This window comes from Rhinolophus sinicus, chromosome 1 (genome assembly GCF_057876585.1).
Source record: "Rhinolophus sinicus isolate RSI-liver-muscle chromosome 1, RSI-T2T, whole genome shotgun sequence".
Lineage (NCBI taxonomy): Eukaryota > Metazoa > Chordata > Mammalia > Chiroptera > Rhinolophidae > Rhinolophus > Rhinolophus sinicus.
In genome coordinates, this window is record NC_142501.1 from 115,147,896 (window position 1) to 115,165,778 (window position 17,883).

General features: G+C 38.6%; 1 long non-coding RNA gene across 1 annotated transcript in view; it reads right to left on the reverse strand.

Moving 5' to 3' along the window:
* Nucleotides 1–249: 249 nt before the first annotated feature.
* The window catches only part of LOC148759235 (uncharacterized), a 30,134-nt gene continuing 12,500 nt past the window's right edge, over nt 250–17,883 (reverse strand). The window contains exons 2-3 of the long non-coding RNA XR_016018047.1: nt 1,409–4,006; nt 250–423 (exon numbers count right to left, since the gene is read on the reverse strand). This is a non-coding gene — a long non-coding RNA (uncharacterized LOC148759235). The remainder of the gene's footprint in view (nt 424–1,408; nt 4,007–17,883) is intronic.

A 17,883-nucleotide genomic window follows, 5' to 3' on the forward strand; every position in this document is an offset into this window, starting at 1 on the left:
GGAAGAATGCCAATGTCTCGCTAAAAGGTATTCTATTTGGCTGTAACTTGCCTAAACAGAGTAAACATAAAGCAGATTTTGCTACAAAATGACTGTAGGAAATTCAGAACTACGATCAACCTACACAGAGGTAGGCTAGGGTTGAACTCTCTGTTTTTGTATTTCCTTCTTTGCTTTCTCTGTTATCTTGTAGCTGTGATTCACGCAATTCATGGAGCGTAGAAGTACGTAAGAAAAACACACCTCCAATCTGAGTCTTTCGTTTGTCTATTACGGTCATCTGTCCAAACTCTGTGGATGCTGACAGAGGTTTGCTCCTTGAGTGTGTGGCAAATGGCCGTTTATCCCCAAATTTCGAATCCCCGGATCTTTGAGAAGTTCCATGATTGAAAGTCAAAGAAGTAGCATTCCAGCTGGAAGAATCTGAAAATACAGTTTTCATTTATTAGGAGGTAAAAATAACACAAAGTCGACCATCGTGTAAAACTTCCTTCTTCAGAGAAGCAGCCCCACACCCTCTTTCTCCCAAACACACGACTCCTTCAGAGTACATGTTATTTTAGGTGTCCTATACTTGCCATTCACATAGGTAAGTTTAATTAACTATTGTCACTCAGCAATTTCTGTTATATAATGTGTTTCCGATTAAAGCTTCCCTTCTCAATAGTTAAAATGGTGTGGGGTGTGAATTTTTTTGTCAATATCAAAAGTTATGTATTTTAAATTGTTCGGTTTTTATTTCTAAGATTGTAACTATCTGTGGAGACTACTGACTTAAAAATGTTCTTTGGAATTTTCAAAAATTTTTAATACCATCAAAGCATCCCAAGGCACAAAAGCTTCAGAATTCCTGTTTGCAAAGATTGTGTCTGTCAAATATTCATTACTATTAATTACGTCTCCCATTTTTAATACTCGAAGACACCAGAGGCGCAGGTACGCACACAGCCAGTGTCTGCTCAGCAGAACATCTGGTTGTCTTAAGACCATCAGTGTTACAACACTAAGAGAAGAAGTGAAGTTAGAAAACAATTGACATGGTAGCAATTGAGGCTTACTGGCGTTAACATAAAAAGTCAAAGAACCATTTGAAAATGCTGGAAAAATCTTCCAGGGTGATAACTGACCTGTGGTAACCACTATTAAGTACAGGGATTCCAAACTGGGACAATTATGGTATCGAACAAATGGAGAAATATCTTAGTGAAGTCAGTTTTAAAATCTCATTTCCTTATTCCTATAAATACCTCTTCTCAAACATCCATACAAACAATGACATCACGTTATGTCAAATCCTTCAATTAAATTTGTAGCAAAGATAAAAAGGAATGAGGAAGAGAAGACTGCACGCATGTCAAATGTCCTCGCGTACTCCTTCCCAAAATTAAATTGGTGTTACAAAGTGCACCTGGTCTGCAGGGTTGCACTTCGTCCATTCCTACAGCTTCGTCAGGAACAGGATCTTTCTCTTCAATTGTCGGCTGAAGGGGTTAGGAAACAAGATGATTAGTAACTAATGGACACTTTATGCAATCTCTAGTTAACAATTCAGGCTAGCAATATTAACGTTATAACCTCCAAGAAAAGGACTTTTTGAAAAATAGGTATTTAAGCGAATATTAGGTTGGTACAAATGATACTGCAGTTTGTGCAACTTTTTTAACCTTTGAAACTGCAATTACTTTTGCACCGAACTAAGACCTTGAAAAGTGTACTTCATATAACTTTCAAATATTTCTAATGACACATTCTTTTTTTTTTTTATTCTTTTTTTAGTGTTAAAACAAGATACTGGCTTGACATGGTAAGAAACCTTGGTGTATGTCGTGTTGAGTCTAAACAGAACATTTTAGAACCTACTTCATCTAGGTCAACAAGAGGTTGGAAAAAACAAACTTGTATTTGATAAAAATTTTGATGGGAAAAATGATTAAATAAAATGGCAAAGTTGTAAGAAAAGCTTTTCTTTAAAATATACTTAAAAATAATAGGAAAAATGTTATATATAGTTATGCAACTTTTCAAAAAAGTATAATAAGTTCTCATCAGGGAAAAAATAAGAACATTTATTTATTAACTGTCTCAAATGTACCAGGCCTCTGCTATGCACATTTTATTTGTTTTCCACACAAATGACAAATATAGAAATGGTTTGATGGTGGTTAACCCTCTTCCTACTTCCTGACCATTCCAAGACACTAGAATAAAATGAGGAACCTGTACAATCCATTGTTGTCTCTGCCCAGCAGGTTTTGCTCCTAGATCTCCACATGACTGGCTCCTTCTCATGCTTCACTTGGCAGTATCCCACACAGACATTTACTTCAGGTCAAAACATTCAGCTCGCACCAACAAAGCCTCAAGTACCGAAACACTACACATCTACAGGGTATTGCCAATCACAGTCTCCTGAAATTTAGCATCCCCCAGATAAGAAATCCACGTGCCCCTTCTAACTTTTCCACTCTGTTCTTGACACTACTGCCAGTTGATTGTCCTTTAGGTTTACAAAAAGTGTCCCCACCATTTAGTAAGTCACTACAGCCCACTGTGATCATAGATTTTACATTTCTACAGCTCCCTTTACACTTCACAAAGTGTTTTCCATTTGTTACCTCATTAGTTCAGTCCACATACCTGAAAGGTAGGCATAAGTACCTTTATGATGAATGAGGTCACTGACATGCGACAGATTAAAAAGAAGTTTCCCCAACATCCCATAGCTAGTAAGTGACCCATCCAGGATTCTAGTGTGTTCTTATCGTCAAACGCAGTGTCTGTGCCAGGAGGCAGCAGTTGCCTATATCAGAAGATCACACTCCTCCTGTCTCTTTCCACAGCTGTCACCTCACATTGGCTCATCATTACACTGTACTTCCATTACTGCAAGTACGGTTGCCATCAAGATACTCAATGCCTGCTATTTTAACTGAACAAGACAGTTGTTATGCATTAAAGCAGCGCTCAGGGGATTGCTGTTAGTATAATTCTACATATTATTTCTATTAACAATGCTCTTCCTTCCTGGGAAAAGTTCCTTGCAGATCTATTTGAGAATACAAATGTAATAATACTTTCATGTATCAGGCATTATCTTTTCAAGTTCCAAGGTATAAAAAACCCTAAATTCCAAATTCTTTCTTTCTGAATCTCATTAGGACATTTACACAACCATAAAAACCACAGAATCATGCATTTGGGCATACTTCAAGCTGGAATAATTCTTTAGCTTTTAGGTAAACTTCACTTCAGAACCCAACTGATTCCTTATGACTTGGAAGCCTTCTTGTTTTATACTATTCTACACCGACCGCCTTAAGTGAACCTCGCAAGTTAGCAGAATTCTACTACGCTGCCTCATTATACTAAGCACACATGTCTTTTATTAATTATAGGCTAAACCGTAAGAAAATAATTTGTGTGGGGAAACGCAGAGGTGAGAAAGTACAGTCAAAGCATACCTTTTAAGTTTCAACATCACTGAATGGTGATATTTAAAATAATAATGATAAAAATAATAGTAGTGAATGACAGTACCTCAGAATCCCAACATGATTTTACAGCTGCTTCTTCTAATCTTAATGCGGATGTTTTAACTATAAAATGTAGTCACAGAACATTAATGTGAACACATATTACTATGCATTTTAAATACACATTCAAGTCATGAACATTTCAATAAAAGTAATAGCAGAAAAGAATTTCAGGGGGTCAAATCATTTGCAAGAAGAAGTTGTTAGTAGTGGGGATACTTTTGCAAAAAAGATAGGAAAAAATGCTTATAAGAAATGAAAATCACAGTTGGATCTACACATGTTAGATTTGCTTATAGCAGCACTCAAGCTAGAAAGAATTCATAGATAGTCACTAAGTTATCACTTGTATTATTTTGGTGTGCTCCATCAACACAAGTGAAAATATCAGTTTTTGTTTGCGCTTGTGGAGCACTTTCAATAATATCCACACCATTTTCTCTTTTTCCAATTGCCGGCTTGGTTGCTTCTTTCTATTAAAAAAAAGAAAGAAAAAAGAAAATAAAAACCCAACTTCAGAAAACATCATAGTCATTGACTCGTTCACTCACTCGCTCAGTCCTTCAAGTAAGTAAGACGACAAACTGCTATCGTAACCATCAAATCATAGGCATAGACCCAGGGGAAGCTGGAAATATAAATGAAAGATTTTGTCCTATATTCTACTAGGGCTCGATGTATTCTGATTCGTCAAAACAGTAAGAACAGAAAAGTACCGCTCTCCATTTCTACACATCGCATGAATCAAGTATAGCACGGCACAAAAGAAACAACAATCAGTCGTACCAGATGCTGAGAAAAGAGGACTGCATCTTAAAAGACACACGAGGTGCTGAGGGAAACCAGGAAGGGGAGTCCAGAAAGAGCAGCAGGCGCAAAAGCCTAAGGTATGAAGCAACATATCATAGTGAGGGCAGAAGAAGAATGGGGTAAGCCTGGAACACTGAAAATGGAATGGGGAGACAACTGCAGAACCAGAACCAAATCAAAGAAGGCACGTGTCATGCTAGCATATGACTTTTACCCTCACGTAATGGGGAGTCACTCAGTAAACAGAGGTGTTGCACCATCACGATCATAGTTTACAACAGTCACTCAGGCTGCAATTTATGATACAGAGGAGTTCCATTTTTTTTTAGGATCCTACCCATCAGCCTGTCTTGCTTCACAACATAGGGCCTCGCAGGTGCATACTCACAAAGGCAGCTACCAAGAGTAGGTCACATTGTAGCTTCTACTGGGTGGCTCCGGGTTGGGCACAAGCAGCAGCTGACCTGGGCCTGCCCACAGCCCCTCCCAAGAGGCCCCAAATCCAACACACCTGGTGATCAGCTTCAGCAACACCAGAACAACACCCAATTAGCTCCACAAATGACACGCCCAAGCCATGGACTGAGCAGACACCGGAGCCCTGCTACAGCCGATCCCACTCTGTGACATCAGCCCACACACATCAGCTCATCTACTGTAGTCACAGCCAGTCGTCCTGAGCGTCCATTCCACACACTGATGCGCCAACAGCAATATGGCTCAAGTACAACAGGAGGGCACACACCACCCACACGAGCTTCTGGAACTCCTGGCTCCGGTGATCAGGGAGGTTGTACCACCCGACACACAGGACACCTGTTATATGAGCCAATGCTGCCAAGATGAGGAGAATTAGCAGCTCTACATAGTACATAGAAACAAACACAGAGAGGCAGTGAGAAAAGAAGAGAGAAAGAAACATTTCCCTAATGAAAGAACAGGACAAAACTCTAGAAAAAGAGGTAAACCAAATGGACACAGGCAATCTACCAGATACAGAGTTCAAAACACTACTTCTAAGGATGCTCAATGAACTTTGGCGAAAAATAGATAAACGCTGTAACACTTCAACAGAGACAGCAAACATAAAAAGTGGACATAGAAATCATTAACAAGAGTCAAATATGAAAAATACAACATCTGAAATGAGTAATCAATAGATGGAATCAGCACCAGACTTGGTTGAGGCAGAGGATCAAATCAGTGATTTGGAAGACAAGGTAGCAGAAAACACCCAATCAGAACAGAAAAAAAGAAATGAAAAATGATTATGAATAAAAAATAAAAAGATAGAGAGAGAGAGAATACTATAAGGGACTTCTTGGACAAGATAAAGTGTAACAACACTTGTAGGGCTATCAAAAAGAGAAGAGAGAGAAAGGAATTGAAAACCTATTTGAATAAATAATGACGGAAATCTTCCCTAACCTGTTGAAGGAAACACAAGCGCAGGAAACACAGAGCGTTCCAAACAAAAGAAAGCCGAACAGGCCCACACCAAGACATACCATAATTAAAACGCCAAAGGGGAAAGACACAGAGAGAATATTAAAACCAGCAAGAGAAAAGCACTTAGTTACATACAAGGGAGCTCGCATAAGACTGGCAGGTGATCACTTAACAGTAAATCTGAGGCCAGAGGAATGGGCAAGAAATATTGAAATGTGATGAAATGCAATAATGTGCAACCCAGATGACTGTATCCAGCAAGGCTCTCATTTAGAATCAAATGAGAGGTGAAGAGTTTGCCAGAGAAAAAGAAGGTGATGCAGTTCAGCACCAGCAAACCACTAGCACAAGAAATGTAAGACCACGACTAGAAGAAAAAGAAGGAGGAGGAGGAGGAGGAGGAGGAGGAGGAGGAGGAGGAGGAGGAGGAGGAAGAGGAGGAAGAGGAGGAGGAGGAGGAGGAGGAGGAGGAGGAGGAGGAGACGGAAAAAGAGCAGCAGGAAGAGCAGGAAGAGGAGAAGGAAAATGAATAATAAAATGCCAAGAACTACATACCTACAAATAATTACTTTAAATGGAAATAGATTAAATGCTCCAGAAAAGACATAAGGTAGCTGAATGGTTAAGAATACAAGACCCATATACACGACAATCAAACTACAAAATTTCTGCACGGCAAAGGAAACCAACAACAACATGCAGTCACGACCGGATGAACGGAGAAGATATTTGTCAAGGATATATTTGATGAAGGGTTGACATCCAAAACACATAAGGAAATCATAAATCTTAACACCAAAAGACAAACAATGCCATTACAAAACGAGAAGAGTACCTGAATAGACTTTTCTCCAGAGAGGTCACACAGATAGCCAAGAGACATACGAAAACATGCTCAGTGTCACTAATCATCAGAGCAATGCAAATTAAAAACGCTATGAAATACGACCTCACAACTGTCAGAATGGTCATCATCCATGAATCAACAAGCAACAGGTGTCGGTGAGGATGTGAAAAAAAACAGAGTCCTCGTGCACTGTTGGTGAGACTGCAAATCCAACCAGACACAATGGAAAAGAACATGGAAGTTCCTCAAAAATTTAAAAACAGAACTACCACGTGGCACAGCAGTCCCACTTCTGGGTTTTCCTCCACAGAAATCAAAACACTAATTTGAAAAGCAATATGCATGTCTATGGTCGTTGCCACATTATTTTCAATAGTCCAGATAACAAAGTAACCAAAGGATCCATCGTCTTGGATAAAGAAGCAGTGGGACATATATATAACAAAATGCTACTTGTCTGTAACGAAGAATAAATACTTACCGTTTGTGACAAAGTGTGTGGACCTAGAGGGTATTATTCTAAGTGAAAAAAGTCAGACAAAGAGAAAAACACACCTGAATTCACTTATTGGTGATATGAAAAAAAAATAAATGAACATAGAAATGGGAAACAAATTCATAGGTGCAGAGAACGAACTGATCGTTGCCAGGTTCGAGAATTGTTGGGGGAATGCTTGAAAAGTTAAAGGATTAAGGAAAGAAGTACAAATTGGGAGTTCTAAAACTGTCATGAAGATGTCAAGTACAGCGCAAAGAATACAGTAAATAACATTGTAATAACTAAATATGGTATCAGGGATACCACACTAATCGGGGTACCAGTATATGCATTATATAAATGCCTAACCACTATGCTGTACACCTGAGGCTGACATCATATTGAATGTCAACTGTAACAGAAATGAAACATTTTACATTTATTTTCTCCACAGCCTCTCCAACTGGTGGGAATGCAGACTGGTGCAGCCGTTATGGAAGGCAGTGTGGAGGTTCCTCAAAAAATTACGAATAGAATTGCCATATGACCCAGCAATCCCTCTCCTGGGTATCCACGCAAATAATCTGAAAACATTTATACATAAAGACACGTGTGCTCCAATGTTCATTGCAGCTTTGCTTACGGTGGCCAAGACATGGAAACAACCAAAATGTCCTTCGATAGATAAACGCATAAAGAAGTTGTGGTATATATACAAAATGGAATACTATTCGGCATAAGAAAAGATGATATAGGAACATTTGTGACAACATGGATGGATCTTGAGAGTGTAATGCTGAGCGAAATAATTCAGACAGAAAAAGCAGACAACCATATGATTTCAATGATATGTGGTATATAAATCAAAAACAACAAAAGAACAAGATAAACAAATGAGAAACAGAAACTCATATACACAGACAATAGTTTAGTGGTTACCAGAGGGTAAGGGGGGTGGGGGTGGGAGATGAGGGTAAGGGGGATCAAATATATGGTGATGGAAGGAGAACTGACTCTGGGTGGTGAACACAAAATGGGATTTATAGATGATGTAATCTAGAATTGTACACCTGAAATCTATGTAATTTTACTAACAATTGTCACCCCAATAAATTGAAAAAAAAAGAAAAACTTTACATTTAAAAAACAAAACTAAAAACATTCTGAAATTTGACATTTAATTATTTCGTTTTTAAGAATCTCTGCTTTTGACCAGAGTAAAGAAAGCATCCTGTCTTTTGCAGACACGGATCCTTTCTTTACTTTGGTCAATGCATCATGGACAATGGGCATAGAATCTCACGGACATGTTTTTATAGGGAACAGACGAGAGCATCATCAGCTTTGGAGCCAAGTGCATTTGGATCAAACCCTCAACCTTCTCCCTGGCTACTGCAACACATGCTACCTAGACTGACTTGGTCTCCACTTCCTTATCTCTGAAGATGAGGATTCCCTTCCTTGCCAAGGCTATTCTGAGAAGTAAATGAGATCGTGCTTGTTACAGAATAGGTACTCAACAAGTGTTGATTTGACGATGGAGTATGTCAGAATATCAGTTGAAAGAAAATCTGTGTTGCTCTTGCTTATATGGGCCCAGGAGCCCACGTTATCAAATACCATGTAATCACACAGGCCATTAAAACCCCAAACAAGAAAAAAAAGAAAAAAGAATCTCTGCATTTCAAATTGGTTATTGTTTTATGCAAAACATTTACTCTTCAATTAGATGAACACATGTAAATATATTCACAAAACAATGATTGAGAACACAGTGGAATCCCTTTGTAATACGGGTTTTGAGATAGAGAACGTGAATTCTAAACTTTCAAAAATTCTACTACTATTTTAGTCTAAATGATGAACATAGTATACCGGAAACTAATATAAAATAATATGGAATGTCAACGGAATGTAAGTGAAAAAAACAAAAAAAATGAAGAAAACACTCCCTCCTAACAAGTATACCATACCAACATACAAAGCGTAATAAAATAAAACCATATGTCATATACTATCTAGTTTTAAAACTGAAAGGTACCAGGAAGATTTCATGACTATTACAATGAGTACGTGAATCCATTCAAGATTTCATTCAGGCACGAGTATGATAAAAGTCATGCTGGTATAACGTAAAAGTCACATTGAGAATCCTTACCGTTACCCAAATTGCATAGCTCCGTCACTGTGGGAAAACTCCCTATCGAATTTTACTATCACTATACATTTCCCAGCCCTTCTTTTTCTCAGCCCCCATCTTTGATACTTACTGAAGTTAAAAAAACAACAACAAAACAATGCAGCATCAAATGGTCACATGTTATAAAATGGTTCATGCTGAGGAATTTTCCATGACAAACATAGAACAATGATAGGTAGCCCACAACTAAATTTTACAAGTCATTGCTACACAAAACTAAATTCAGAGCAAAACAGTTAATTTCACACAGGAGCCTTTTACCTTGGTATTAACATCGAAGAGCCATTCCTCTGATATAGGCCATGAATCTTTATTGCCAGTTTCGCGGGAAAGACTTTAGGGTAAAGATAACAAAAACAAGTGAATTCATTTCTTGACAAAAGCAACAACAACAACAAAAGGAGTAAAAGGTCAGCTATCTGCATATGAAATATAGTCTCTTGATATAATTAAAAATTAGATGATGTGCTAGAAAAGCTCTTAGCTACCTATTTCTGCCTCCACCACTCCCAACTCATGCAATATTTAATGAAGATACACTCTAAGTTTCCGTAACAAAGAATGACAGCCAATATGTTGGCAACACCTGAGAATATGTTGTTTTCACCAAAAGTCCTGAAGGCTGAATTCAAAACGCAATTAATAGCAGACATAAATGGAACCTCAACTGGGACAAAACCAGTGACCTAAATCAAGGTAGAAAGATACACTGACCCTTCTTCATGGTCTGTCCCTGGTTCAAAGATTAATCTGTGTGAGTCAAAAATGGCAGTCTTACTTCTTTAACATAGGATGCACATACTAAACTTACCCCATTCCTTCCTTTCACCCAGAAACAGTACAGTCAGTTCCCTGAAATGTGTGAAATGTTTGCAAGTCACACGTACAACAGTCAAAGAACAAATATGTATGTTCTTAGCCTCCCCACTCCCAGACCACTTGTCCTCACAGCTTCCTGGCAATCTCCAACCTTGAAAACTTCAGCCTACGAAAGCACAGACTCCTGAAACATGGATGGGCTCAAATGACCCACACTAGGAGTTCTCCATTTCCCTGTTCCTGGAAAATAAGCTAAGTGGAGCTCGGTCATCCACTCCTAACACAGGCATGTTACCACCGACCCAACTCCATTACTGTTTTCACAATTAGTCCTCCCTCTGCCCAACCCTCCATATCCATGGGAAGGACATCAGTGCATCGGGAAAAGAGGTGGAGGTGACGAAACACCTGCTGTGGGCCATGGGTCTATATAGTTCAGCAATCTGCAGTGCCTTTGGACTCGAGGGGACCCGCTCTGTAATTTCGGGTGCTGGTGGATGATACCATATTCCTACTTGCTATAAAGAGAATGTTTCCAGAGGCTCAAAGGTTTAATATGTTTTCATACAAATCTTAAAGAATGCTGGTTCCTCCAAGTCAGCAAACAAAAAAGCAGCAACCTGTTCAGGACACCCTAGAACCCCTTACTTTAATCTGCTTTTTTAGACCACTACCAACATCCTCTTTCCTTCTTTCTTGTAATTTCTCTTTATCTTGTCATACCCTACTATTCTGATCTCTTTTCCCCTATCTGATCTCTGATCTCTATTCTAAAAGCCTTACTCCTACTCCATCCAGTGTTGGTCCTATTGAAACTTGGATTCCCCTGCTAATTCCATTCTTATCCTCTTCCACTGCAGTCACTAGACCTTTCCATAATTAAAACACACAGCCATAGGTGATAAAGAAGGAAGTGTACAGGGCTTAGAAACCTACACTTAATCTCATTTCATTACTCACTGCATCAAGTAAGTCACTTTAATCTCTTGGAATTAATACTCCTCATGTGATCAACCACTTGACCAAAACATTAATGGCAATATGAAGTACCAGGGGGTGTTTTGAATAATTAATTACTAACATCCCTTCAACACCTGGAATTCTATGTACTTTTGATTCTGTCTAGAAACATGGAGAACACTTAGCTGGCAGAAGTGGAAAAAAGTAACAGAATAGCAACAAAAACCCCCCAAAAAGCAGAGACAATGGTAAAAAATCAAGAAAAGTCATGGAAGAAGGAAGAAAGACTCTGGAAAAAAAGAAAAAAACTTCCTTGGACAAGGGAAAGGTACTAGCCAGAAGGAAAACACAGGCTGTGGAGTTAGTGAGTAGAGAAATCAATAAGAAATATCTCTGAATATGTGCTGCATTAACACAACATGATCTATACATAGATGTTCTTCTATTACAGAACAACGATTCGTCCCAAGAAGGCTACATCGCATTATACCTGAAAACACTTGCCTGATTGGGTCTTGCTTATGCACAACCTGTGGTTCTGTGGCCACAGCGAACTGAGATCTGCCTTAAACACTGATGGTGAAAACAAGGTTCTCGTGACTGCTGCAATTGTGAAGTACATTAACACAAGAGCTTGCGCTCACTGGGCTTGGGAGGAAACTTCTAAATCAGTGTTAACACGTCACTAAACGGGACTCTCTGAGTCCACCTGACTTGCACCTGAACCTTGAATCCAGACCTGTCCAGGCACTTCTCAGTACAGGCTGAGGGACAAGAGAAGGGACTTGGGAAGCCAAGCAGGCTGAAGGTCACATCACGGGTCAGCCACTTGGTAACTATGGTACCAGGGGTCAATTAATCCACCTCCCGGAACCACACACGTCTAATGAATAAAAACTAGGCCGAATAGCACAGCTACTTTGCAAAGTTACTGTGCCGAAGACCTGAGAGAACCAATGTTAGGTACACAGTATAGGGTCTATTCCAGAGCAGAACACTCATTAAAGCTTACTGGCTTCTCTCTGAAGTCTCTTAGTTAACATGCAATTATAGAAATCCATAAAATCCTACCTGCTCGCAGGGTCGCATTTAGAACACTCATCCACTGTTAAAGAAAAAATTGAAATAAAGTGTAAATACACAACAGAAAAACGCAGAACTTTGAAAGCGCAGATTGAAGTGATGTAAAAACATTTCTTTGGGACAACCCCTGAAGACTATAGTAGAATGAATATTAATGATACAAGTGGTGGGCAATTAATACATAAAGAACTTTTACTTCCCCTGCTATATATTTGTGTGTGTGTGTATATAAATACATATCTATATATCTATATATCTATACATACATATATATTTTTTATTTATATATTCAGGTATATACGTACACATACACACATACACAGACATATATACATATATATATATATATATATATATATATATATATATATACACACATATATTTATGTACCTATATATGTGTGTATGTATGCATATACACTCCCCAGTGTATGCTAAATACTAGTCTAAATGGAACCACACTTTCTCCTTATTCCCTTTCTTATTTCCTTATGTTACTGAGATTGAGGAAGAAAGCTAATGTCTCGCTAAAAGGTATTCTATTTGGCTGTAACTTGCCTAAACAGAGTAAACATAAAGCACATTTTGCTACAAAATGACTGTGGGAAATTCAGAACTACGATCAACCTACACAGAGGTAGGCTGGGGTTGAACTCTTTCTGTTTTTTCATTTCCTTCTTTGCTTTCTCTGTTTTCTTGTAGCTGTGATTCACGCAATTCATGGAGCGTAGAAGTACATAAGAAAAACACACCTCCAATCTGAGTCTTTCGTTTGTCTATTACGGTCATCTGTCCAAACTCTGTGGATGCTGACAGAGGTTTGCTCCTTGAGTGTGTGGCAAATGGCCGTTTATCACCAAATTTCGAATCCCCGGATCTTTGAGAAGTTCCATGATTGAAAGTCAAAGAAGTAGCATTCCAGCTGGAAGAATCTGAAAATACAGTTTTCATTTATTAGGAGGTAAAAATAACACAAAGTCGACCATCGTGTAAAACTTCCTTCTTCAGAGAAGCAGCCCCACACCCTCTTTCTCCCAAACACACTACTCCTTCAGAGTACATGTTATTTTAGGTGTCCTATACTTGCCATTCACATAGGTAAGTTTAATTAACTATTGTCACTCAGCAATTTCTGTTATATAATGTGTTCCCGATTAAAGCTTTCCTTCTCAATAGTTAAAATGGTGTGGGGTGTGAATTTTTTTGTCAATATCAAAAGTTATGTCTAATCGCTGACGTTTAAATATGCGTGACAAACATGGGTTTAAAACAACTTTGAATGAATCATACTATTTCAAAGAAGAAGCTACTTATTACAAGAAAATGGTCTTTTCTAAATGCTTCAATATCTTCAGAATTCATTTTGTAAGCTTTAGATAATTGAAATTCAAATGACAAATGACAGACTTGGGTGACCTTATTGTTTCCAAGTAAAAATACGATCAAACTAGGTCCACGTCAGCTCCAAAGAGTACAGGGCACCAAGAGACAGAAAACGAATATTTTCCTTTTGCTTTTTATCTTTTTTTTTTTTTAAATTTAATTTTATTAAATTTATTGGGGTGACAATTGTTAGTAAAATTACATAGATTTCAGGTGTACAATTCTGTATTACATCATCTATAAATCCCATTGTGTGTTCATCACCCAGAGTCAGTTCTCCTTCCATCACCATATATTCGATCTCCCTTACCCTCATCTCCCACCCCCCACCCCCCACCCCCCACCCCCCACCCCCCTTACCCTCTGGCAACCACTAAACTATTATCTGTGTCTATAAGTAGAATGAAACTGGACTGCTATTTGTCACCATGTACCAAAGTTAATTCAAAATGGATCAAAGACTTAAGCATAAGACCTGACACAATAAACTGCATAGAAGAAAACATAGGTACTAAATTTATGGACCTTGGGTTCAAAGAGCATTTTATGAACTTGACTCCAAAGGCAATGGAAGTAAAAGCTAAAATAAACGAATGGGACTATATGAAACTTAAAAGCTTCTGCACAGCAAAAGAATCCTTTTGCTTTTTAAACAAAATCTCAGCTTAAACGTTTAAGACAAGTGAAAGAAAACCACAACTGTAGAAGTGAAGCTTTAAAGCCTCTTATCACTTCACATCCTGGAAGCTCGTACATCATTTAAAATAGTGGTTTCCAATGTCATGTGAGAATGTGTGAAGTCCCAAAGTCTGTCAGTCGAGGGGCCCGAAAAGGTCAAAACTATATTCACAGAAACACTGACTGTCATTTGCTATTTTCACTCTCATTCTCTTCTAAGTGTACAGTAGAGTTCTCCACAGCCGTGATATCACAGCTCTGATGGTAACATCATAGGTCTGATGGTGACTGGCTCGTAGCTCTAATGGCTCAAGGAATGCATGCCTGTGTGTGCTCGTATTTTAAATTGTTCGGTTTTTATTTCTAAGATTGTAACTATCTATGGAGACTACTGACTTAAAAATGTTCTTTGGAATTCTCAAAAATTTTTAATAGCATCAAAGCATCCCAAGGCACAAAAGCTTCAGAATTCCTGTTTGCAAAGATTGTGTCTGTCAAATACTCATTAACATTAATTACTTCTCCCATTTTTAATAATCGAAGACACCATAGGCGCACGTACACACACAGCCAGTGTTTGCTCGGTAGAATATCTGGATGTCTTAAGACCATCAGTGTTAAAACACTAAGAGGAGAAGTAAAGTTAAGAAACAATTGACATGGTAGCAATTGAGGCTTACTTGGGTAAACATAAAAATTCAAATAACCATTTGAAAACACTGGGAATATCTTCCAGTGTGATAATTGACCTCTGGTAACCACTATTAAGTACCGGGATTCCACACTGGGACATTTAGGGTATCGAACAAATGGAGGAACAGCTTAGTGGAGTCACAGTTTTTAAATCTCATTTTCTTATTCCTGTAAATACCTTTTGTCAAACATCGATACCAACAGTGACATCATGTTATTTATGTCAAATCCTTCAATTAAATTTGTAACAGAAAAAAAGGAATGAGGAAGAGAAGACTGCACGCATGCCAAAAGTCCTCGCGTACTCCTTCCCAAAATTAAATTGGTGTTACAAAGTGTACCTGGTCTGAAGGGTTGCACTTCGTCCATTCCTACAGCTTCGTCAGGAACAGGATCTTTCTCTTCAATTGTCGGCTGAAGGGGTTAGGAAACAAGATGATTAGTAACTATTGGACATTTCATGCAATCTCTAGTTAACAATTCAGGATAACAATATTAACGTTATAACCTCCAAGAAAATGACTTTTTGAAAAATAGGTATTTAAGCAAATATTAGGTTGGTATAAATTATATTGCAGTTTGTGCATTTTTTTTAACCTTTTAAACCGCGATTACTTTTGAACTGACCTAACACCTTGAAAAGTGTACTTCATATACCATTGAAATATTTCTAATGACACATTCTTTTTTTTTCTTTTTTTTTTTTTTTAGTGTTAAAACAAGCTACTTGCTTGATATGGTAAGAAACCTTGGTGTATGTCCTGTTGAGTCTAAACAAAACATTTTAGAACCCGCTTCATGTAGGTCAGCAAGAGCTTAGAAAAACCGAACTCTAGTTTGATAAAAATTTTGATAGGAAAAATGATGGAATAACATAGCGAAGTGATAAGAAAATCTTTTCATTAAATTTTGTTTTAATAAATCATAGGAAAAATATTATATATAATTATGCAAATTTTCAAAAAAGTATAATAATTTCTAATCAGGCTAAATAAGAACATTTATTTATTAACCAACTAAAATGTCCCGGGTACTTACTATCCAAATTTCATTTGTTTTCCACCCAAAACGACAAATGTGAAAACAGTTTGATGATGGTTACCCCACTTCCTGCTTGGTGGCCATTCCAAGACATTAGAATAAAATGATGAACAGATGCGATCCAGTATTGTCTCTGTCCAGGAGGTTTTGCTCCTAGATATCCACACGACTGGCTCCTTCTCATGCTTCACTTGGCAGTTTTTGTCACACTCAGAAAGATCTTTCCTGACCACCGAAATTCCACTCCCACTCCTATTCCAACTACAACCATGTCCCTCCCCCCAGCATTCTCCATTCTCTTTAAATGAAGCACTCATAGTGACTTATAACGGACTCTTGTTAACTTGTATTTCTGCTTCTAAAGCTACAGCTGAAGCCCTGAACTTCTCCATTCACTGTCTATCTGCCCAGCACACAGTTGGTATCCAACACAGACATTTACTTCAGGTCGAAACATTGAGATCGCACCAACAAAGCCTCAAGTACCAAAACGGTACACATAGTGTATCGCCAATCACAGTCTCCTGCAACTTAACATCCCTAAGATTAGAAATCCACATGGCCCATCTAACTTTTCCTTTCTGGTCTTGACAGTATTGCCATTTGATTGTCCTACAGGTTTACAAAAATTGTCCCGATATTTAGTAAGTTACTACATCCCACTGTGATCATGGTGTTTTACATTCTGTAGCTCCCTTTACAGTTTACGAAGTGTTTTCACATTTGTTACCATATTTGTGCATTCCACATACCTGAAAGGTAGGCATTAGCACCATTATGACGAATGAGGCCACTTACATCCGACAGCTTAAAAAGAAGTTTCCCCAAGACCCCATAGCTAGTAACTGACCATCCAGGATTCTAATCTGTGCTACTCTGCAAGGACAGTGTCTATACCAGTAGGCAGCAGTTGCCTATATCAGAAGATCACACCTTTCTTATATCTTTCCACAGCTGTCACCTCACATTAGCTCATCATTACACTGTACTTCTATTACTACAAGTAAAAATCAACAACAAAAACCCAACTCCAGAAAACATCATATTCATTTACTCGTTCACTCACTCAATCATCAGTCAGTAAGACAACAAAACTTTACTGTAGCCATCATATCATAGGCGTAGACCCAGTGGAAGCTGGGAATATAAATGAAAGACTTGGTCCTATACTCTAGTAGGGGTAGATATAATAAATAAAAACAACAAGAACAGAAAAGTACTGCTCTCCACTTCAACACCCCAAATGAATAAAGTACAGTTAGATCATAAAAGAGACAACAATCAGTTGTACCAGGCGAGCTCAGCAGATGCGGCAAAGATAGGGCTGCATCTTGAAAGATATACGAGGTGCTGACAGAAACCATGAAGGGGATTCCAGAAGGGCAGAGGGAGCAAAAGCCTGAGGATGAAACAACATGTTGCAAGTGAGGGCCGCAAAGGGATGGGGTAAGCCTGGAACACTGAGAATGGGATGGAGATATCGCTGCCGTTTCAGAACCAAATCAAAGAAGGCACGTGTCATGCTAGCATATGAATTTTACCCTCACATACTGGGGAGTCACTCAGTAAGCAGAGGTGTTGCATCATCACAATTCTGTTTTAAGACAGTCAATAAGGCCGCAACTTATGCTATTGAGGACCTCCGTTTCTTTCCAGTATCCTATGCATCATCCTGTCTTGCGTCACAGCATAGCCTCTCCCAGGGGCCTCCAAACCCACAAAGGCAGCTACCAAAAGTAGGTCACTTTCTGGCTTCTACTAGGCGGCTCCGGGTTGGGCACAAGCAGCAGCTGACCTGGGCCTGCCCCACAGCCCCTCCCAAGAGGCCCCAAATCCAACACACCTGGTGATCAGCTTCAGCAACACCAGAACAACACCCAATTAGCTTCACAAATGACACGCCCAAGCC